This window comes from Camelus bactrianus, chromosome 8, assembly GCF_048773025.1.
Source record: "Camelus bactrianus isolate YW-2024 breed Bactrian camel chromosome 8, ASM4877302v1, whole genome shotgun sequence".
Classification (NCBI taxonomy): Eukaryota; Metazoa; Chordata; class Mammalia; order Artiodactyla; family Camelidae; genus Camelus; species Camelus bactrianus.
In genome coordinates, this window is record NC_133546.1 from 98284259 (window position 1) to 98309731 (window position 25473).

The window sequence follows — 25473 nt, forward strand, 5'->3', positions numbered from 1 at the left end:
TCTTGCTTGGGTCACTGTCCTTCTGGCGCCCCCTCCGGTAGGAGCCTTTAGCGCATCACCCAGGGCTGACCCGGCTCAGGATTCCAGCTGATTTTCCACAGGTGGCATCACTTGCTGGTGACACGAAGCAGACACGTTAGCCACCTCCCGAACACTGAGGCTCCTCCTGGGAGGAGCCTGCGGGCCCCCAGACCAGCCTCTGCCCCACGATGCTCCTCAGTGCCACTCCCGGTTTGCTGCCCCGGCCTCTAGCTCTGGCCACGACCTCGCTGGATTCTCGATAAATGTCACCCATGCACCATGCCTAAGCTTGGGGTCCACATGGGACCATGGCTCTTATCTTCTTCCCATCGATGGATTGTTCGGGCTTCATGTCATCGTGATGGCGGGAAGGCCAGCACCGCCCCCTTGAGGCCTCCCTGAAGACACATAGAAACATAGGACACAATGCAGCCTATCTCTTTTTGTTACAACACCTTTATTGTGGTACGATTTCTGTTCCATAAATTAGACATATCTCACATGTAGTATTTGATGAGTTTTCATAGATGTCTGCACCTAGAGAAGCATCACAACAAGCAAGATAGCTACCATTTCCATCACTCCCCAAGAGGGGCAATTTTCCAGTTCCCATATTTACCAATTCCCAACCCCTTCGTTCCCTGCTAACCATAAGTTGGTTTCTCTATGTCTGTGGTTTTGTTCCTCTAGGGTCATTGAGCTCATTTCTGCCTTTTTTTTACATTCCACATGGAAGTGGTATCATATGGCATTTTTCTCTCTTCTGGCTTACTTCACTCAGAATGACTCTCTCTGTGTCCATCTATGTTGCAACAAAAGACATCGTTTCATCTTATTCATGGCTGAGTAGTATTCCACGGCTTAAATAGACCACTACTTCTTTATCCAGGCCCCAGTAGGTGGACTTTTGGTTTGGTTCCACGTCCTGGCTATTATAAAGAGGGCTGCTGTGAGCACGAGGTGAATGTGAGAGTTTGAATTAGAGTTTTCTCCTGATATATCCCCAGGCGTGGGAAGACTGCATCATAAGGTAAGTCTATTTGTAGTTTTCTAAGGACCCTGCATCCTGTATTCTCTAGTGGCAATGCAGCCCGTCTTACTGAAGCAGAGCCGTGCCCAGAATATAACGAGTATTTCTAGAGGTCAGACATGAAGTGCAGTGAGCTTGGCCTATTCCAGAAGAAGAGGGCAGTCTGGGAGGGCTGGAGGAGAGTGACCAGGGGAGTGTGGTACAGGCAGGATGCAGACCACGTGGGGACATGACAGGCTGGGATAAGGAGCCTGGGCTTCCAGTCATCCCTTGGTAAGCCTGGGGCACTGGTTCCAGGACTCCCCACAGATGCCAACATCCATGGATGCTTACGCCTCTTTTATAAAATGACACAGGACTGACATGCAATTACATGGATCCTCCCGTGTACTTTATTTTTTACATACATACATGTATTTTTTTTGAGATATATTCATTTAACAATTTTGTGTCGAATCCCAACGCAGAGCACAATCTTTCAATTATACATGAAAATACGCATACATTCATTGTCACATACTCTTTCGCCGTGTCCTCCTGTGTACTTGAGGTCATCTCTAGAGGACGCGTGCTATGTAAGGCAACGTGAATGCTACGTAAGCAGTTGCCGGTGTGTGGCAAGTTCAAGTGTTGCTTTCTGAAACTTTCCGTTTTTTCCCGAATATTTTCAACCCACAGTTGGTTGAATCTGCTGGAGCGGGAGCCCCTAGATACGGAGAACCCTCAAGCCCTTCCCACCTCCTAAATTTCCACTGGAAGCGCTGCAGGGGACCAAAGAGAGGAGAAGAGCGCCCTCTAGCGGCTGGAAACGCTGAGGAATTCCTTCAGCGTATGCAGCGCAGGAGAGAAAGTTTCGGGCCGACTAGCGCAAATGGAGGGCCCGCCTGGACAGGAAGGGGGAAGGACGGCAGTGGAAGCCAGCTCGCACCCTTCCTGGAGCTAGCTGGTAGCAGTGAGGGACGCCGAGGGACTGGGGACACGTCGCGTGGGGGGGGCAATCCTGGACGCCAGCTGCAGGGTCCACACATCTGGCACCCAGTTTGCATGATCAAAAGAACAAGGAGTGGGTGGATATGTGGGGAAGGGGCTGCCTCAGCACCGGGATCCTGACATGGGCCAGAGCGCCATGACCTCATCCAATGCGGTTCCAATAGTAAGCCAGAATAAGGAAACTCTGAGGCAAGATATTACAGATTCCACCGCAGCCACACGGATAACTAGATCTCTAAGCTCACAAAATGGAACCATCGGAACCAGGCATTTTTCCTTTTCTCTTCTTTTAGACTTTGGATCAGGAAGCCACAAAACTCTGACGGGAAGCATCTTTACTCCGGTCGAGAGATCATTTTTGAGGAATAAGCATGGAGAAAAAGAGTGCGGGGATGGTTTAGTGGTTCAAAGCCGAAGCCCGTCTGAGAAACGATAAAAACATGCTTCAAATGAAGCCGACTTACGGCAAAAAGCAGGAGGAAGTTTAAGGTATTCTTTATTCATATCAATTCAGCAGGCAAGACTACCCAGTCATAAAAAGGCAGCACTTTAAATATAAAATTTTATTTTATTTATTTATTTTATTTTATTTTATTTTATTTTTCTTTTGGTGATGGAAACAATGCCATATTCTCAAACAAGGCTTGGGGCCCTAGATACGGAGAGTTGAGTGTTGAGGATGAGGGTTGTTGATGAGGAGAACATAAAGCTGCGTATAGACAGATAAGAGTTCCAAGCCCACCGCTTGAAAAAAATTAGCCAATCATGAGTCCCTTTGATTGAGAAAGAAGTAAATGACTCAAAAATGGGGAAGACATGGGATTAAATAGTGGTAGTGAGCAATTAAATCCAAGAACATTATACCTTTATTTTCATTGTAAATGTAACAGTCTTACAGTAACTGTCGAAATAGTAGTAACTGCTCCACGCGCACGTGCAGACACACACTCACACACACACACAAACACAGTTTGGAACAGCAGAGTGGTAAAATATGCTAAATTTCTCATTATTGAGGACAAGAATCTAATCGATTATTTCATTTTTGAGACTGTGATAGGAGTACTGGCAGAATTACATGTAAACTTATGAACTTAGAAATGATTAATAAACATTTAGAGAGAATTTTCATTCAAAGACAATAGAGCTTCCAAATCATTCAAGGGAAAATTAACAAGAAAACAATGAATCAATCCAGCTAGGATGGAGTAACGGAGACCATATCTACCACCCTACAATAAACCCCAAAATGGATAAAATATATGAAGCAATGATTTTTAAGGCACGTGAAAACGATCATCCACTTGGACCTTGTCCTGCCTCCCCCATACCAAGGCTGCTAGCCCTCCTACTGCCACTACCAAGGATGTCCACCAGGTGGCGCCGTTTCCTTCCTCTGCTCCTGCTGCAGAGCCAGTCGTGAGCGGTCCTGTTCCAGGTTTTGGCAAGCAGCTCCCAGAAGCGCTCTCGTGGGCCTTGGTCCCTTTTAGCCACCAGCAAAGGGATCGGGGATGGGCAGTGAGCCTCTTTTCTCATCGAAGATCTAGGAAGCCAACTGATTTCTGAGCAGCCCTTTACCCTCGTCTGCTGTCTGGTACTCTCCACCCGACTTCCAGAGTCCGCGGCATGGGCAGCCTGCACGCTGGCCCCGGCCCATCAGAATCTGTTCCCCCGGCCGAGAGGCCCCGCGCGGTCGTGAGAAGGGCTCCAGGCCTCTGGAGCCCCGCCGCTTGGAACGCGTCCTGTCACTGGGCTCGCGAGCTCCATGCCCTTGGCTGTCACTTAACTTCTCTAAGCTACAGTCCTCATCAGTAAAATGAAGACATAATCAGTATTGGGGGGAAAAAATCAGAATCCGGGGGGACCAAATTTCTGCCGATTGAAGATGACTTTCATTTTGAATTATACAGTGAGGGACACCATACAAACGTTTACTACTTCAGACTTCTAAAGGACAGCTTCTACGATTCTTAAAACTAAAGCATGCACGTACAAACAAACACACGCTCAGACACACTGACTCTGCTCCACATACATCCCCACGCACACACACATGGAGTCATGGGCCACACACACACCCATAACATACACACAACCACACACGTCCTCAGGCGCGCACACACACGCAAAGTCACTGTCACGTACCACACACGTCCCCAGGTGCAGGAGTGCGCACACGCACACACACGTCACACACACCTTTGGCGGCATTCTAAATCAACTTACAGTCGAGGGTCTCAGGATCCATTGTTTCATCCGCTCAGAAGCTCCTGACTTCGGAGCGTGAAGCAGGAATGCCTCCTCTCTGCAGATGGTCTTTGCCTCTTGCAGTCTCAGCAGAGCCAACATAACTGCCCTCGACCTTTAAAAGTGAGGGTCAGAGCATACCTGGGAGTTCCCATCCTACATATGTCAACATTTGAAGTGCAGTAGGTTCTCAACTCCTGCCTTTACAAATACACATTCATTCTAAAGGGGAAGGCCAGGCTCCACTTTAGAATTCCCAGACTCATGGGAGTTGCCGTAAAGAAAGTGATAGTTTGGGGAGAGCAGATTCCCAGTCTGACCACTAGCCTGATCCTTTTCTTCCCAAAGCTGGGTCCATCCCATGCCCCAAGGGGCCTTGGATGTTCACAGAATGACACTCAGACCTCCCATCCGGGCTCTGTATATTCCCTCCATGCCAACAGCTTCCCGTTGGCCTCTGTGTGAGTCCTGGGAAGCTGAACTCCGGGGAGAGCGGGTTCAGAAAGTAGAAGTGGTCAAGGCTGCTGGGGCAGGGCTTTCGGGGTCCTGTGTTTCCAGAGCATGGGGTGGATCGAATGGGCGTGTCCCTATGGCCTTGCTGAAACCACCACGTTGAGGGTGTGGCCAGAGGGAGTGTCAGGGCCAGAAGGACCCTCTGTAGTGCAGGACACAGGGCAGCGCGGGGGTGTGGAGGAGTCGGGGAGGGGATAGGGGGGCCCCCTTGCCAGGATCTGAGGGCAGAAGCCCTAAGGAAGGGCCTGAGGAGGCTGGAAGGTATCCTCATTGCCATCAATTAAAAAACAAAAGCTCGCCGCAGGCGAGGGTGGGAAGGGTTTTGTTAGAACAAGGGAAGGCACTCGCAGAGGTCTGGCCAGATAGGGCTGGGGGCTTGCCAGCCTGATGAGGAACCAAGAGGCCATCAGCCTATACACGCCGCCCTAATTCCTCCGGGTGACACTGAGATGCAGTGAGACACGGAAAGCATGATAAACACAGGCCGGAAACTCAGCAGCCTCTTGCTTGGGTCACTGTCCGTCTGGCGCCCCCTCCGGTAGGAGCCTTTAGCGCATCACCCAGGGCTGACCCGGCTCAGGATTCCAGCTGATTTTCCACAGGTGGCATCACTTGCTGGTGACACGAAGCAGGCACGTTAGCCACCTCCCGAACACTGAGGCTCCTCCTGGGAGGAGCCTGCGGGCCCCCAGACCAGCCTCTGCCCCACGATGCTCCTCAGTGCCACTCCCGGTTTGCTGCCCCGGCCTCTAGCTCTGGCCACGACCTCGCTGGATTCTCGATAAATGTCACCCATGCACCATGCCTAAGCTTGGGGTCCACATGGGACCATGGCTCTTATCTTCTTCCCATCGATGGATTGTTCGGGCTTCATGTCATCGTGATGGCGGGAAGGCCAGCACCGCCCCCTTGAGGCCTCCCTGAAGACACATAGAAACATAGGACACAATGCAGCCCATCTCTTTTTGTTACAACACCTTTATTGTGGTACGATTTCTGTTCCGTAAATTAGACATATCTCACATGTAGTATTTGATGAGTTTTCATAGATGTCTGCACCTAGAGAAGCATCACAACAAGCAAGATAGCTACCATTTCCATCACTCCCCAAGAGGGGCAATTTTCCATTTCCCATATTTACCACTTCCCAACCCCTTCATTCCCTGCTAACCATAAGTTTGTTTCTCTATGTCTGTGGTTTTGTTCCTCTATGGTCATTGAGCTCATTTCTGCCTTTTTTTTACATTCCACATGGAAGGGGTATCATATGGCATTTTTCTCTCTTCTGGCTTACTTCACTCAGAATGACTCTCTCTGTGTCCATCTATGTTGCAACAAAAGACATCGTTTCATCTTTTTCATGGCTGAGTAGTATTCCACGGCTTAAATAGACCACAACTTCTTTATCCAGTCCCCAGTAGGAGGACTTTTGATTTCGTTCCACACCCTGCCTAATATAAAGTGGGCTGCTGTGAGCACTGAGGTGAATGTGAGAGTTTGAATTAGAGTTTTCTCCTGACATATCCCCAGGCGTGGGAATACTGGATCATAAGTTAAGTCTATTTGTAATTTTCTAAGGACCCTGCATCCTGTCTTCTCTAGTGGCAATGAAGCCCGTCTTACTGAAGCAGAGCCGTGCCCAGAATATAACGGGTATTTCTAGAGGTCAGACATGAATTGCAGTGAGCTTGGCCTATTCCAGAAGAAGAGGGCAGTCTGGGAGGGCTGGAGGAGAGTGACCAGGGGAGTGTGGTACAGGCAGGATGCAGACCACGTGGGGACATGACAGGCTGGGATAAGGAGCCTGGGCTTCCAGTCATCCCTTGGTAAGCCTGGGGCACTGGTTCCAGGACTCCCCACAGATGCCAACATCCATGGATGCTGACGCCTCTTTTATAAAATGACACAGGACTGACATGCAATTACATGGATCCTCCCGTGTACATTATTTTTTACATACATACATGTATTTTTTTTTGAGTTATAGTCATTTTACAATTTTGTGTCGAATCCCATCTCAGAGCACAATCTTTCAGTTATACATGAAAATACGCATACATTCATTGTCACATACTCTTTCGCCGTGTCCTCCTGTGTACTTGAGGTCATCTCTAGAGGACGCGTGCTATGTAAGGCAACGTGAATGCTATGTAAGCAGTTGCCGGTGTGTGGCAAGCTCAAGTGTTGCTTTTTGAAACTTTCCGTTTTTTCCCGAATATTTTCAACCCACAGTTGGTTGAATCTGCTGGAGCGGGAGCCCCTAGATACGGAGAACCCTCAAGCCCTTCCCACCTCCTAAACTTCCACTGGAAGCGCTGCAGGGGACCAAAGAGAGGAGAAGAGCGCCCTCTAGCGGCTGGAAACGCTGAGGAATTCCTTCAGCGTATGCAGCGCAGGAGAGGTTTCGGGCCGACTAGCGCAAATGGAGGGCCCGCCTGGACAGGAAGGGGGAAGGACGGCAGTGGAATCCAGCTCGCACCTTTCCTGGAGCTAGCTGGTAGCAGTGAGGGACGCCGAGGGACGGGGGACACGTCGCGTGGGGTGGGGGCCATCATGGACGCCAGCTGCACAGTCCACACAGCTGGAACCCAGTTTGCATGATCAAAAGAACAAGGAGTTGGTGGATATGTGGGGAAGGGGCTGTCTCAGCACCGGGATCCTGACATGGGCCAGAGTGCCATGACCTCATCCAATACGGCTCCACAAGTAAGCCAGAATAAGGAAACTCTGAGGCAAGATATTACAGATTCCACCGCAGCCACACGGATAACTAGATCTCTAAGCTCACAAAATGGAACCATCGGAACCAGGCATTTTTCCTTTTCTCTTCTTTTGGACTTTGGATCAGGAAGCCACACAACTCTGACGGGAAGCATCTTTACTTCGGTCGAGAGATCACTTTTTCTGGAATAAGCATGGAGAAAAAGAGTGCGGGGATGGTTAAGTGGTTCAAAGCCGAAGCCCGTCTGAGAAACGATAAAAACATGCTTCAAATGAACCCGACTTACGGCAAAAAGCAGGAGAAAGTTTAAGGTATTCTTTATTCATATCAATTCAGCAGGCAAGACTACCCAGTCGTAAAAAGGCAGCACTTTAAATATAAAATTTTATTTTATTTATTTATTTTATTTTATTTTATTTATTTATTTTTTTTTTTTTTTTTTGGTGATGGAAACAATGCCATATTCTCAAACAAGGCTTGGGGCCCTAGATACGGAGAGTTGAGTGTTGAGGCTGAGGGTTGTTGATGAGGAGAACATAAAGCTGCGTATAGACAGATAAGAGTTCCAAGCCCACCGCTTGAAAAAAATTAGCCAATCATGAGTCCCTTTGATTGAGAAAGAAGTAAATGACTCAAAAATGGGGAAGACATGGGATTAAATAGTGGTAGTGAGCAATTAAATACAAGGACTTTATACATTTATTTTCATTGTAAATGTAACAGTCTTCCAGCAACTGTCGAAATAGTAGTAACTGCTCCACGCGCACGTGCAGACACACACTCACACACACACACAAACACAGTTTGGAACAGCAGAGAGGTAAAATATGCTAAATTTCTCATTATTGAGGACAAGAATCTAATCGATTATTTCATTCTTGAGACTGTTATAGGAATACTGGCAGAATTACATGTAAACTTATGAACTTAGAAATGATTAATAAACATTTAGAGAGAATTTTCATTCAAAGACAATAGAGCTTCCAAATCATTCAAGGGAAAATTAACAAGAAAACAATGAATCAATCCAGCTAGGATGGAGTAACGGAGACCATATCTACCACCCTACAATAAACCCCAAAATGGATAAAATATATGAAGCAATGATTTTTAAGACACGTGAAAACGATCATCCACTTGGACCTTGTCCTGCCTCCCCCATACCAAGGCTGCTAGCCCTCCTACTGCCACTACCAAGGATGTCCACCTGGTGGCGCCGTTTCCTTCCTCTGCTCCTGCTGCAGAGCCAGTCGTGAGTGGTCCTGTTCCAGGTTTTGGCAAGCAGCTCCCAGAAGCGCTCTCGTGGGCCTTGGTCCCTTTTAGCCACCAGCAAAGGGATCGGGGATGGGCAGTGAGCCTCTTTTCTCATCGAAGATCTAGGAAGCCAACTGATTTCTGAGCAGCCCTTTACCCTCGTCTGCTGTCTGGTACTCTCCACACGACTTCCAGAGTCCGCAGCATGGGCAGCCTGCACGCTGGCCCTGGCCCATCAGAATCTGTTCCCCCGGCCGAGAGGCCCCGCGCAGTCGTGAGCAGGGCTCAAGGCCTCTGGAGCCCCGCCGCTTGGAACGCGTCCTGTCACTGGGCTCGCGAGCTCCATGCCCTTGGCTGTTACTTAACTTCTCTAAGCTACAGTCCTCATCAGTAAAATGAAGACATAATCAGTATTGGGGGGAAAAAATCAGAATCCGGGGGGACCAAATTTCTGCCGATTGAAGATGACTTTCATTTTGAATTATACAGTGAGGGACACCATACAAACGTTTACTACTTCAGACTTCTAAAGGACAGCTTCTACGATTCTTAAAACTAAAGCATGCACGTACAAACAAACACACGCTCAGACACACTGACTCTGCTCCACATACATCCCCACGCACACACACATGGAGTCATGTTCCACACACACACCCATAACATACACACAACCACACACGTCCTCAGGCGCGCACACACACGCAAAGTCACTGTCACGTACCACACACGTCCCCAGGTGCAGGAGTGCGCACACGCGCACACACGTCACACACACCTTTGGCGGCATTCTAAATCAACTTACAGTCGAGGGTCTCAGGGTCCATTGTTTCATCCGCTCAGAAGCTCCTGACTTCGGAGCGTGAAGCAGGAATGCCTCCTCTCTGCAGATGGTCTTTGCCTCTTGCAGTCTCAGCAGAGCCAACATAACTGCCCTCGACCTTTAAAAGTGAGGGTCAGAGCATACCTGGGAGTTCCCATCCTACATATGTCAACATTTGAAGTGCAGTAGGTTCTAAACTCCTGCCTTTACAAATACACATTCATTCTAAGGGGGAAGGCCAGGCTCCACTTTAGAATTCCCAGACTCATGGGAGTTGCCGTAAAGAAAGTGATAGTTTGGGGAGAGCAGATTCCCAGTCTGACCACTAGCCTGATCCTTTTCTTCCCAAAGCTGGGTCCATCCCATGCCCCAAGGGGCCTTGGATGTTCACAGGATGACACTCAGACCACCCATCCGGACTCTCTATATACCCTCCATGCCAACAGCTTCCCGTTGGCCTCTGTGTGAGTCCTGGGGACCTGAACTCCGGGGAGAGCCGGTGCAGAAACTAGAAGTGGTTCAAGGCTGCTGGGGCAGGGCATTCGGGGTCCTGTGTTTCCAGAGCATGGGGTGGATCGAATGGGCGTGTCCCTATGGCCTTGCTGAAACCACCACCTTGAGGGTGTGGCCAGAGGGAGTGTCAGGGCCAGAAGGACCCTCTGTAGTGCAGGACACAGGGCAGCGCGGGGGTGTGGAGGAGTCGGGGAGGGGATAGGGGGGCCCCCTTGCCAGGATCTGAGGGCAGAAGCCCTAAGGAAGGGCCTGAGGAGGCTGGAAGGTATCCTCATTGCCATCAATTAAAAAACAAAAGCTCGCCGCAGGCGAGGGTGGGAAGGGTTTTGTTAGAACAAGGGAAGGCACTCGCAGAGGTCTGGCCAGATAGGGCTGGGGGGCTTGCCAGCCTGATGAGGAACCAAGAGGCCATCAGCCTATAAACGCCGCCCTAATTCCTCCGGGTGACACTGAGATGCAGTGAGACACGGAAAGCATGATAAACACAGGCTGGAAACTCAGCAGCCTCTTGCTTGGGTCACTGTCCGTCTGGCGCCCCCTCCGGTAGGAGCCTTTAGCGCATCACCCAGGGCTGACCCGGCTCAGGATTCCAGCTGATTTTCCACAGGTGGCATCACTTGCTGGTGACACGAAGCAGGCACGTTAGCCACCTCCCGAACACTGAGGCTCCTCCTGGGAGGAGCCTGCGGGCCCCCAGACCAGCCTCTGCCCCACGATGCTCCTCAGTGCCACTCCCGGTTTGCTGCCCCGGCCTCTAGCTCTGGCCACGACCTCGCTGGATTCTCGATAAATGTCACCCATGCACCATGCCTAAGCTTGGGGTCCACATGGGACCATGGCTCTTATCCTCTTTCCATCGATGGATTGTTCGGGCTTCATGTCATCGTGATGGCGGGAAGGCCAGCACCGCCCCCTTGAGGCCTCCCTGAAGACACATAGAAACATAGGACACAATGCAGCCCATCTCTTTTTGTTACAACACCTTTATTGTGGTACGATTTCTGTTCCGTAAATTAGACATATCTCACATGTAGTATTTGATGAGTTTTCATAGATGTCTGCACCTAGAGAAGCATCACAACAAGCAAGATAGCTACCATTTCCATCACTCACCAAGAGGGGCAATTTTCCAGTTCCCATATTTACCACTTCCCAACCCATTCGTTCCCTGCTAACCATAAGTTGGTTTCTCTATGTCTGTGGTTTTGTTCCTCTATGGTCATTGAGCTCATTTCTGCCTTTTTTTTACATTCCACATGGAAGTGGTATCATATGGCATTTTTCTCTCTTCTGGCTTACTTCACTCAGAATGACTCTCTCTGTGTCCATCTATGTTGCAACAAAAGACATCGTTTCATCTTATTCATGGCTGAGTAGTATTCCACGGCTTAAATAGACCACTACTTCTTTATCCAGTCCCCAGTAGGTGGACTTTTGGTTTGGTTCCACACCCTGCCTATTATAAAGAGGGCTGCTGTGAGCACTGAGGTGAATGTGAGAGTTTGAATTAGAGTTTTCTCCTGACATATCCCCAGGTGTGGGAAGACTGGATCATAAGGTAAGTCTATTTGTAGTTTTCTAAGGACCCTGCATCCTGTCTTCTCTAGTGGCAATGAAGCCCGTCTTACTGAAGCAGAGCCGTGCCCAGAATATAACGGGTATTTCTAGAGGTCAGACATGAAGTGCAGTGAGCTTGGCCTGTTCCAGAAGAAGAGGGCAGTCTGGGAGGCCTGGAGGAGAGTGACCAGGGGAGTGTGGTACAGGCAGGATGCAGACCACGTGGGGACATGACAGGCTGGGATAAGAGCCTGGGCTTCCAGTCATCCCTTGGTAAGCCTGGGGCACTGGTTCCAGGACTCCCCACAGATGCCAACATCCATGGATGCTGACGCTTCTTTTATAAAATGACACAGGACTGACATGCAATTACATGGATCCTCCCATGTACTTTATTTTTTACATATATACATGTATTTTTTTTGAGTTATAGTCATTTTACAATTTTGTGTCGAATCCCATCGCAGAGCACAATCTTTCAGTTATACATGAAAATACGCATACATTCATTGTCACATACTCTTTTGCCGTGTCCTCCTGTGTACTTGAGGTCATCTCTAGAGGACGCGTGCTATGTAAGGCAACGTGAATGCTACGTAAGCAGTTGCCGGTGTGTGGCAAGTTCAAGTGTTGCTTTTTGAAACTTTCCGTTCTTTCCCGAATATTTTCAACCCACAGTTGTTTGAATCTGCTGGAGCGGGAGCCCCTAGATATGGAGAACCCTCAAGCACTTCGAACCTCCTAAATTTCCACTGTAAGCGCTGCAGGGGACCAAAGAGAGGAGAAGAGCGCCCTCTAGCGCCTGGAAACGCTGAGGAATTCCTTCAGCGTATGCAGCGCAGGAGAGAAGGTTTCGGGCCGACTAGTGCAAATGGAAAGCCCGCCTGGACAGGAAGGGGGAAGGACGGCAGTGGAAGCCAGCTCGCACCCTTCCTGGAGCTAGCTGGTAGCAGTGAGGGACGCCGAGGGACTGGGGACACGTCGCGTGGGGGGGGGCAATCCTGGCCGCCAGCTGCACGGTCCACACAGCTGGCACCCAGTTTGCATGATCAAAAGAACAAGGAGTGGGTGGATATGTGGGGAAGAGGCTGCCTCAGCACCGGGATCCTGACATGGGCCAGAGCGCCATGACCTCAGCCAATGCGGCTCCACTAGTAAGCCAGAATAAGGAAACTCTGAGGCAAGATATTACAGATTCCACCGCAGCCACACGGATAACTAGATCTCTAAGCTCACAAAATGGAACCATCGGAACCAGGCATTTTTCCTTTTCTCTTCTTTTAGACTTTGGATCAGGAAGCCACACAACTCTGACGGGAAGCATCTTTACTCCGGTCGAGAGATCATTTTTGAGGAATAAGCATGGAGAAAAAGAGTGCGGGGATGGTTTAGTGGTTCAAAGCCGCAGCCCGTCTGAGAAACGATAAAAAAATGTTTCAAATGAAGCCGACTTACGGCAAAAAGCAGGAGGAAGTTTAAGGTATTCTTTATTCATATCAATTCAGCAGGCAAGACTACCCAGTCGTAAAAAGGCAGCACTTTAAATATAAAATTTTATTTTATTTATGTATTTATTTATTTATTTATTTATTTATATTTTTTTTTTTTTTTTTTGGTGATGGAAACAATGCCATATTCTCAAACAAGGCTTGGGCCCTAGATTCGGAGAGTTGAGTGTTGAGGCTGAGGGTTGTTGATGAGGAGAACATAAAGCTGCGTATAGACAGATAAGGGTTCCAAGCCCACCGCTTGAAAAAAATTAGCCAATCATGAGTCCCTTTGATTGAGAAAGAAGTAAATGACTCAAAAATGGGGAAGACATGGGATTAAATAGTGGTAGTGAGCAATTAAATCCAAGAACTTTATACCTTTATTTTCATTGTAAATGTAACAGTCTTACAGCAACTGTCGAAATAGTAGTAACTGCTCCACGCGCACGTGCAGACACACACTCACACACACACACACAAACACAGTTTGGAACAGCAGAGAGGTAAAATATGCTAAATTTCTCATTATTGAGGACAAGAATCTAATCGATTATTTCATTCTTGAGACTGTTATAGGAATACTGGCCCAATTACATGTAAACTTATGAACTTAGAAATGATTAATAAACATTTAGAGAGAATTTTCATTCAAAGACAATAGAGCTTCCAAATCATTCAAGGGAAAATTAACAAGAAAACAATGAATCAATCCAGCTAGGATGGAGTAAAGGAGACCATATCTACCACCCTACAATAAACCCCAAAATGGATAAAATATATGAAGCAATGATTTTTAAGACACGTGAAAACGATCATCCACTTGGACCTTGTCCTGCCTCCCCCATACCAAGGCTGCTAGCCCTCCTACTGCCACTACCAAGGATGTCCACCAGGTGGCGCCGTTTCCTTCCTCTGCTCCTGCTGCAGAGCCAGTCGTGAGCGGTCCTGTTCCAGGTTTTGGCAAGCAGCTCCCAGAAGCGCTCTCGTGGGCCTTGGTCCCTTTTAGCCACCAGCAAAGGGATCGGGGATGGGCAGTGAGCCTCTTTTCTCATCGAAGATCTAGGAAGCCAACTGATTTCTGAGCAGCCCTTTACCCTCGTCTGCTGTCTGGTACTCTCCACCCGACTTCCAGAGTCCGCGGCATGGGCAGCCTGCACGCTGGCCCCGGCCCATCAGAATCTGTTCCCCCGGCCGAGAGGCCCCGCGCGGTCGTGAGCAGGGCTCCAGGTCTCTGGAGCCCCGCCGCTTGGAACGCGTCCTGTCACTGGGCTCGCGAGCTCCATGCCCTTGGCTGTCACTTAACTTCTCTAAGCTACAGTCCTCATCAGTAAAATGAAGACATAATCAATATTGGGGGGAAAAAATCAGAATCCGGGGGGACCAAATTTCTGCCGATTGAAGATGACTTTCATTTTGAATTATACAGTGAGGGACACCATACAAACGTTTACTACTTCAGACTTCTAAAGGACAGCTTCTATGATTCTTAAAACTAAAGCATGCACGTACAAACAAATACACGCTCAGACACACTGACTCTGCCCCACATACATCCCCACGCACACAAACATGGAGTCATGGGCCACACACACACCCATAACATACACACAACCACACACGTCCTCAGGCGCGCACACACACGCAAAGTCACTGTCACGTACCACACACGTCCCCAGGTGCAGGAGTGCGCACACGCGCACACACGTCACACACACCTTTGGCGGCATTCTAAATCAACTTACAGTCGAGGGTCTCAGGGTCCATTGTTTCATCCGCTCAGAAGCTCCTGACTTCGGAGCGTGAAGCAGGAATGCCTCCTCTCTGCAGATGGCCTTTGCCTCTTGCAGTCTCAGCAGAGCCAACATAACTGCCCTCGACCTTTAAAAGTGAGGGTCAGAGCATACCTGGGAATTCCCATCCTACATATGTCAACATTTGAAGTGCAGTAGGTTCTAAACTCCTGCCTTTACAAATACACATTCATTCTAAGGGGGAAGGCCAGGCTCCACTTTAGAATTCCCAGACTCATGGGAGTTGCCGTAAAGAAAGTGATAGTTTGGGGAGAGCAGATTCCCAGTCTGACCACTAGCCTGATCCTTTTCTTCCCAAAGCTGGGTCCATCCCATGCCCCAAGGGGCCTTGGATGTTCACAGGATGACACTCAGACCTCCCATCCGGGCTCTGTATATACCCTCCATGCCAACAGCTTCCCGTTGGCCTCTGTGTGAGTCCTGGGAAGCTGAACTCTGGGGAGAGCCGGTGCAGAAACTAGAAGTGGGTCAAGGCTGCTGGGGCAGGGCATTCGGGGTCCTGTGTTTCCAGAGCACGGGGTGGATCGAATGGGCGTGTCCCTATGGCCTTGCTGAAACCACCACGTTGAGGGTGTGGCCAGAGGGAGTGTCAGGGCCAGAAGGACCCTATGTAGTGCAGGACACAGGGCAGCGCGGGGGTGTGGAGGAGTCGGGGAGGGGATAGGGGGGCCCCCTTGCCAGTATCTGAGGGCAAAAGCCCTAAGGAAGGGCCTGAGGAGGCTGGAAGGTATCCTCATTGCCATCAATTAAAAAACAAAAGCTCGCCGCAGGCGAGGGTGGGAAGGGTTTTGTTAGAACAAGGGAAGGCACTCGCAGAGGTCTGGCCAGATAGGGCTGGGGGGCTTGCCAGCCTGATGAGGAACCAAGAGGCCATCAGCCTATAAACGCCGCCCTAATTCCTCCGGGTGACACTGAGATGCAGTGAGACACGGAAAGCATGATAAACACAGGCCGGAAACTCAGCAGCCTCTTGCTTGGGTCACTGTCCGTCTGGCGCCCCCTCCGGTAGGAGCCTTTAGCGCATCACCCAGGGCTGACCCGGCTCAGGATTCCAGCTGATTTTCCACAGGTGGCATCACTTGCTGGTGACACGAAGCAGGCACGTTAGCCACCTCCCGAACACTGAGGCTCCTCCTGGGAGGAGCCTGCGGGCCCCCAGACCAGCCTCTGCCCCACGATGCTCCTCAGTGCCACTCCCGGTTTGCTGCCCCGGCCTCTAGCTCTGGCCACGACCTCGCTGGATTCTCGATAAATGTCACCCATGCACCATGCCTAAGCTTGGGGTCCACATGGGACCATGGCTCTTATCTTCTTCCCATCGATGGATTGTTCGGGCTTCATGTCATCGTGATGGCGGGAAGGCCAGCACCGCCCCCTTGAGGCCTCCCTGAAGACACATAGAAACATAGGACACAATGCAGCCCATCTCTTTTTGTTACAACACCTTTATTGTGGTACGATTTCTGTTCCGTAAATTAGACATATCTCACATGTAGTATTTGATGAATTTTCATAGATGTCTGCACCTAGAGAAGCATCACAACAAGCAAGATAGCTACCATTTCCATCAATCCCCAAGAGGGGCAATTTCCAGTTCCCATATTTACCACTTCCCAACCCCTTCGTTCCCTGCTAACCATAAGTTGGTTTCTCTATGTCTGTGGTTTTGTTCCTCTATGGTCATTGAGCTCATTTCTGCCTTTTTTTTTACATTCCACATGGAAGTGTTATCATATGGCATTTTTCTCTCTTCTGGCTTACTTCACTCAGAATGACTCTCTCTGTGTCCATCTATGTTGCAACAAAAGACATCGTTTCATCTTTTTCATGGCTGAGTATTATTCCACGGCTTAAATAGACCACTACTTCTTTATCCAGTCCCCTGTAGGTGGACTTTTTGTTTGGTTCCACGTCCTGGCTTTTATAAAGAGGGCTGCTGTGAGCACTGAGGTGAATGTGAGAGTTTGAATTAGAGTTTTCTCCTGACATATCCCCAGGCGTGGGAAGACTGGATCATAAGGTACGTCTAATTGTAGTTTTCTAAGGACCCTGCATCCTGTCTTCTCTAGTGGCAATGCAGCCCATCTTACTGAAGCAGAGCCGTGCCCAGAATATAACGGGTATTTCTAGAGGTCAGACATGAGGTGCAGTGAGCTTGGCCTGTTCCAGAAGAAGAGGGCAGTCTGGGAGGGCTGGAGGAGAGTGACCAGGGGAGTGTGGTACAGGCAGGATGCAGACCACGTGGGGACATGACAGGCTGGGATAAGGAGCCTGGGCTTCCAGTCATCCCTTGGTAAGCCTGGGGCACTGGTTCCAGGACTCCCCACAGATGCCAACATCCATGGATGCTGACGCCTCTTTTATAAAATGACACAGGACTGACATGCAATTACATGGATCCTCCCGTGTACTTTATTTTTTACATACATACAAGTATTTTTTTTTTCAGTTATACTCATTTTACAATTTTGTGTCGAATCCCATCGCAGAGCACAATCTTTCAGTTATACATGAAAATACGCATACATTCATTGTCACATACTCTTTCGCCGTGTCCTCCTGTGTACTTGAGGTCATCTCTAGAGGACACGTGCTATGTAAGGCAACGTGAATGCTACGTAAGCAGTTGCCGATGTGTGGCAATTTCAAGTGTTGCTTTTTGAAACTTTCCGTTTTTTCCCGAATATTTTCAACCCACAGTTGTTTCAATCTGCTGGAGCGGGAGCCTCTAGATACGGAGAACCCTCAAGCCCTTCCCACCTCCTAAATTTCCACTGGAAGCGCTGCAGGGGACCAAAGAGAGGAGAAGAGCGCCCTCTAGCGGCTGGAAACGCTGAGGAATTCCTTCAGCGTATGCAGCGCAGGAGAGAAGGTTTCGGGCCGACTAGCGCAAATGGAGGGCCCGCCTGGACAGGAAGGGGGAAGGACGGCAGTGGAAGCCAGCTCGCACCCTTCCTGGAGCTAGCTGGTAGCAGTGAGGGACGCCGAGGGACTGGGGACACGTCGTGTTGGGGGGCAATCCCGGACGCCAGCTGCACGGTCCACACAGCTGGCACCCAGTTTGCATGATCAAAAGAACAAGGAGTGGGTGGATATGTGGGGAAGGGGCTGCCTCAGCACCGGGATCCTGACATGGGCCAGAGCGCCATGACCTCAGCCAATGCGGCTCCACTAGTAAGCCAGAATAAGGAAACTCTGAGGCAAGATATTACAGATTCCACCGCAGCCACACGGATAACTAGATCTCTAAGCTCACAAAATGGAACCATCGGAACCAGGCATTTTTCCTTTTCTCTTCTTTTAGACTTTGGATCAGGAAGTCACACAACTCTGACGGGAAGCATCTTTACTCCGGTCGAGATATCACTTTTTGAGGAATAAGCATGGAGAAAAAGAGTGCGGGGATGGTTTAGTGGTTCAAAGCCGAAGCCCGTCTGAGAAACGATAAAAACATGCTTCAAATGAAGCCGACTTACGGCAAAAAGCAGGAGGAAGTTTAAGGTATTCTTTATTCATATCAATTCAGCAGGCAAGACTACCCAGTCGTAAAAAGGCAGCACTTTAAATATAAAATTTTATTTTATTTATGTATTTATTTATGTAATTATTTATTTATTTATTTTTTTTTTTTTTGGTGATGGAAACAATGCCATATTCTCAAACAAGGCTTGGGGCCCTAGATACGGAGAGTTGAGTGTTGAGGCTGAGGGTTGTTGATGAGGAGAACATAAAGCTGCGTATAGACAGATAAGGGTTCCAAGCCCACCGCTTGAAAAAAATTAGCCAATCATGAGTCCCTTTGATTGAGAAAGAAGTAAATGTCTCAAAAATGGGGAAGACATGGGATTAAATAGTGGTAGTGAGCAATTAAATCCAAGTACTTTATACCTTTATTTTCATTGTAAATGTAACAGTCTTACAGCAACTGTCGAAATAGTAGTAACTGCTCCACGCGCACGTGCAGACACACACTCACACACACACACAAACACAGTTTGGAACAACAGAGAGGTAAAATATGCTAAATTTCTCATTATTGAGGACAAGAATCTAATCGATTATTTCATTCTTGAGACTGTTATAGGAATACTGGCCCAATTACATGTAAACTTATGAACTTAGAAATGATTAATAAACATTTAGAGAGAATTTTCATTCAAAGACAATAGAGCTTCCAAACCATTCAAGGGAAAATTAACAAGAAAACAATGAATCAATCCAGCTAGGATGGAGTAACGGAGACCATATCTACCACCCTACAATAAACCCCAAAATGGATAAAATATATGAAGCAATGATTTTTAAGACACGTGAAAACGATCATCCACTTGGACCTTGTCCTGCCTCCCCCATACCAAGGCTGCTAGCCCTCCTACTGCCACTACCAAGGATGTCCACCAGGTGGCGCCGTTTCCTTCCTCTGCTCCTGCTGCAGAGCCAGTCGTGAGCGGTCCTGTTCCAGGTTCTGGCAAGCAGCTCCCAGAAGCGCTCTCGTGGGCCTTGGTCCCTTTTAGCCACCAGCAAAGGGATCGGGGATGGGCAGTGAGCCTCTTTTCTCATCGAAGATCTAGGAAGCCAACTGATTTCTGAGCAGCCCTTTACCCTCGTCTGCTGTCTGGTACTCTCCACCCGACTTCCAGAGTCCGCGGCATGGGCAGCCTGCACGCTGGCCCCGGCCCATCAGAATCTGGTCCCCAGGCCGCGAGGCCCCGCGCGGCCGTGAGCAGGGCTCCAGGCCTCTGGAGCCCCGCCGCTTGGAACGCGTCCTGTCACTGGGCTCGCGAGCTCCATGCCCTTGGCTGTCACTTAACTTCTCTAAGCTACAGTCCTCATCAGTAAAATGAAGACATAATCAATATTGGGGGGAAAAAATCAGAATCCGGGGGGACCAAATTTCTGCCGATTGAAGATGACTTTCATTTTGAATTATACAGTGAGGGACACCGTACAAACGTTTACTACTTCAGACTTCTAAAGGACAGCTTCTACGATTCTTAAAACTAAAGCATGCACGTACAAACAAACACACGCTCAGACACACTGACTCTGCTCCACATACATCCCCACGCACACACACATGGAGTCATGGGCCACACACACACCCATAACATACACACAACCACACACGTCCTCAGGCGCGCACACACACGCAAAGTCACTGTCACGTACCACACACGTCCCCAGGTGCAGGAGTGCGCACACGCGCACACACGTCACACACACCTTTGGCGGCATTCTAAATCAACTTACAGTCGAGGGTCTCAGGGTCCATTGTTTCATCCGCTCAGAAGCTCCTGACTTCGGAGCGTGAAGCAGGAATGCCTCCTCTCTGCAGATGGTCTTTGCCTCTTGCAGTCTCAGCAGAGCCAACATAACTGCCCTCGACCTTTAAAAGTGAGGGTCAGAGCATACCTGGGAGTTCCCATCCTACATATGTCAACATTTGAAGTGCAGTAGGTTCTAAACTCCTGCCTTTACAAATACACATTCATTCTAAGGGGGAAGGCCAGGCTCCACTTTAGAATTCCCAGACTCATGGGAGTTGCCGTAAAGAAAGTGATAGTTTGGGGAGAGCAGATTCCCAGTCTGACCACTAGCCTGATCCTTTTCTTCCCAAAGCTGGGTCCATCCCATGCCCCAAGGGGCCTTGGATGTTCACAGGATGACACTCAGACCTCCCATCCGGGCTCTGTATATACCCTCCATGCCAACAGCTTCCCGTTGGCCTCTGTGTGAGTCCTGGGAAGCTGAACTCCGGGGAGAGCCGGTGCAGAAACTAGAAGTGGGTCAAGGCTGCTGGGGCAGGGCATTCGGGGTCCTGTGTTTCCAGGGCATGGGGTGGATCGAATGAGCGTGTCCCTATGGCCTTGCTGAAACCACCACGTTGAGGGTGTGGCCAGAGGGAGTGTCAGGGCCAGAAGGACCCTATGTAGTGCAGGACAAAGGGCAGCGCTGGGGTGTGGAGGAGTCGGGGAGGGGATAGGGGGGCCCCCTTGCCAGGATCTGAGGGCAGAAGCCCTAAGGAAGGGCCTGAGGAGGCTGGAAGGTATCCTCATTGCCATCAATTAAAAAACAAAAGCTCGCCGCAGGCGAGGGTGGGAAGGGTTTTGTTAGAACAAGGGAAGGCACTCGCAGAGGTCTGGCCAGATAGGGCTGGGGGGCTTGCCAGCCTGATGAGGAACCAAGAGGCCATCAGCCTATAAACGCCGCCCTAATTCCTCCGGGTGACACTGAGATGCAGTGAGACACGGAAAGCATGATAAACACAGGCCGGAAACTCAGCAGCCTCTTGCTTGGGTCACTGTCCGTCTGGCGCCCCCTCCGGTAGGAGCCTTTAGCGCATCACCCAGGGCTGACCCGGCTCAGGATTCCAGCTGATTTTCCACAGGTGGCATCACTTGCTGGTGACACGAAGCAGGCACGTTAGCCACCTCCCGAACACTGAGGCTCCTCCTGGGAGGAGCCTGCGGGCCCCCAGACCAGCCTCTGCCCCACGATGCTCCTCAGTGCCACTCCCGGTTTGCTGCCCCGGCCTCTAGCTCTGGCCACGACCTCGCTGGATTCTCGATAAATGTCACCCATGCACCATGCCTAAGCTTGGGGTCCACATGGGACCATGGCTCTTATCTTCTTCCCATCGATGGATTGTTCGGGCTTCATGTCATCGTGATGGCGGGAAGGCCAGCACCGCCCCCTTGAGGCCTCCCTGAAGACACATAGAAACATAGGACACAATGCAGCCCATCTCTTTTTGTTACAACACCTTTATTGTGGTACGATTTCTGTTCCGTAAATTAGACATATCTCACATGTAGTATTTGATGAATTTTCATAGATGTCTGCACCTAGAGAAGCATCACAACAAGCAAGATAGCTACCATTTCCATCACTCCCCAAGAGGGGCAATTTTCCAGTTCCCATATTTACCACTTCCCAACCCCTTCGTTCCCTGCTAACCATAAGTTGGTTTCTCTATGTCTGTGGTTTTGTTCCTCTATGGTCATTGAGCTCATTTCTGCCTTTTTTTTACATTCCACATGGAAGTGGTATCATATGGCATTTTTCGCTCTTCTGGCTTACTTCACTCAGAATGACTCTCTCTGTGTCCATCTATGTTGCAACAAAAGACATCGTTTCATCTTTTTCATGGCTGAGTAGTATTCCACGGCTTAAATAGACCACTACTTCTTTATCCAGTCCCCAGTAGGTGGACTTTTGGTTTGGTTCCACGTCCTGGCTGTTATAAAGAGGGCTGCTGTGAGCACTGAGGTGAATGTGAGAGTTTGAATTAGAGTTTTCTCCTGACATATCCCCAGGCGTGGGAAGACTGGATCATAAGGTAAGTCTATTTGTAGTTTTCTAAGGACCCTGCATCCTGTCTTCTCTAGTGGCAATGAAGCCCGTCTTACTGAAGCAGAGCCGTGCCCAGAATATAACGGGTATTTCTAGAGGTCAGACATGAAGTGCAGTGAGCTTGGCCTGTTCCAGAAGAAGAGGGCAGTCTGGGAGGGCTGGAGGAGAGTGACCAGGGGAGTGTGGTACAGGCAGGTTGCAGACCACGTGGGACATGACAGGCTGGGATAAGGAGCCTGGGCTTCCAGTCATCCCTTGGTAAGCCTGGGGCACTGGTTCCAGGACTCCCCACAGATGCCAACATCCATGGATGCTGACGCCTCTTTTATAAAATGACACAGGACTGACATGCAATTACATGGATCCTCCCGTGTACTTTATTTTTTACATACATACAAGTATTTTTTTTTTTTCAGTTATACTCATTTTACAATTTTGTGTCGAATCCCATCGCAGAGCACAATCTTTCAGTTATACATGAAAATACGCATACATTCATTGTCACATACTCTTTCGCCGTGTCCTCCTGTGTACTTGAGGTCATCTCTAGAGGACGCGTGCTATGTAAGGCAACGTGAATGCTACGTAAGCAGTTGCCGGTGTGTGGCAAGTTCAAGTGTTGCTTTTTGAAACTTTCCGTTATTTCCCGAATATTTTCAACCCACAGTTGGTTGAATCTGCTGGAGCGGGAGCCCCTAGATACGGAGAACCCTCAAGCCCTTCCCACCTCCTAAATTTCCACTGGAAGCGCTGCAGGGGACCAAAGAGAGGAGAAGAGCGCCCTCTAGCGGCTGGAAACGCTGAGGAATTCCTTCAGCGTATGCAGCGCAGGAGAGAAGGTTTCGGGCCGACTAGCGCAAATGGAGGGCCCGCCTGGACAGGAAGGGGGAAGGACGGCAGTGGAAGCCAGCTCGCACCCTTCCTGGAGCTAGCTGGTAGCAGTGAGGGACGCCGAGGGACTGGGGACACGTCGCGTGGGGGGGGGCAATCCTGGCCGCGAGCTGCACTGTCCACACAGCTGGCACCCAGTTTGCATGATCAAAAGAACAAGGAGTGGGTGGATATGTGGGGAAGGGGCTGCCTCAGCACCGGGATCCTGACATGGGCCAGAGCACCATGACCTCAGCCAATGCGGCTCCACTAGTAAGCCAGAATAAGGAAACTCTGAGGCAAGATATTACAGATTCCACCGCAGCCACACGGATAACTAGATCTCTAAGCTCACAAAATGGAACCATCGGAACCAGGCATTTTTCCTTTTCTCTTCTTTTAAACTTTGGATCAGGAAGCCACACAACTCTGATGGGAAGCATCTTTACTCCGGTCGAGAGATCACTTTTTGAGGAATAAGCATGGAGAAAAAGAGTGCGGGGATGGTTTAGTGGTTCAAAGCCGAAGCCCGTCTGAGAAACGATAAAAACATGCTTCAAATGAAGCCGACTTACGGCAAAAAGCAGGAGGAAGTTTAAGGTATTCTTTATTCATATCAATTCAGCAGGCAAGACTACCCAGTCGTAAAAAGGCAGCACTTTAAATATAAAATTTTATTTTATTTATGTATTTATTTATTTACTTATTTATTTATTTATTTTATTTTTTTTTTGGTGATGGAAACAATGCCATATTCTCAAACAAGGCTTGGGGCCCTAGACACGGAGAGTTGAGTGTTGAGGCTGAGGGTTGTTGATGAGCAGAACATAAAGCTGTGTATAGACAGATAAGGGTTCCAAGCCCACCGCTTGAAAAAAATTAGCCAATCATGAGTCCCTTTGATTGAGAAAGAAGTAAATGACTCAAAAATGGGGAAGACATGGGATTAAATAGTGGTAGTGAGCAATTAAATCCAAGAATTTTATACCTTTATTTTCATTGTAAATGTAACAGTCTTACAGCAACTGTCGAAATAGTAGTAACTGCTCCACGCGCACGTGCAGACACACACTCACACACACACACAAACACAGTTTGGAACAGCAGAGAGGTAAAATATGCTAAATTTTTCATTATTGAGGACAAGAATCTAATCGATTATTTCATTCTTGAGACTGTTATAGGAATACTGGCCCAATTACATGTAAACTTATGAACTTAGAAATGATTAATAAACATTTAGAGAGAATTTTCATTCAAAGACAATAGAGCTTCCAAATCATTCAAGGGAAAATTAACAAGAAAACAATGAATCAATCCAGCTAACATGGAGTAACGGAGACCATGTCTACCACCCTACAATAAACCCCAAAATGGATAAAATATATGAAGCAATGATTTTTAAGACACGTGAAAACGATCATCCACTTGGACCTTGTCCTGCCTCCCCCATACCAAGGCTGCTAGCCCTCCTACTGCCACTACCAAGGATGTCCACCAGGTGGCGCCGTTTCCTTCCTCTGCTCCTGCTGCAGAGCCAGTCGTGAGCGGTCCTGTTCCAGGTTTTGGCAAGCAGCTCCCAGAAGCGCTCTCGTGGGCCTTGGTCCCTTTTAGCCACCAGCAAAGGGATCGGGGATGGGCAGTGAGCCTCTTTTCTCATCGAAGATCTAGGAAGCCAACTGATTTCTGAGCAGCCCTTTACCCTCGTCTGCTGTCTGGTACTCTCCACCCGACTTCCAGAGTCCGCGGCATGGGCAGCCTGCACGCTGGCCCCGGCCCATCAGAATCTGTTCCCCCGGCCGAGAGGCCCCGCGCGGTCGTGAGCAGGGCTCCAGGCCTCTGGAGCCCCGCCGCTTGGAACGCGTCCTGTCACTGGGCTCGCGAGCTCCATGCCCTTGGCTGTCACTTAACTTCTCTAAGCTACAGTCCTCATCAGTAAAATGAAGACATAATCAATATTGGGGGGAAAAAATCAGAATCCGGGGGGACCAAATTTCTGCCGATTGAAGATGACTTTCATTTTGAATTATACAGTGAGGGACACCATACAAACGTTTACTACTTCAGACTTCTAAAGGACAGCTTCTACGATTCTTAAAACTAAAGCATGCACGTACAAACAAACACACGCTCAGACACACTGACTCTGCTCCACATACATCCCCACGCACACACACATGGAGTCATGGGCCACACACACACCCATAACATACACACAACCACACACGTCCTCAGGCGCGCACACACACGCAAAGTCACTGTCACGTACCACACACGTC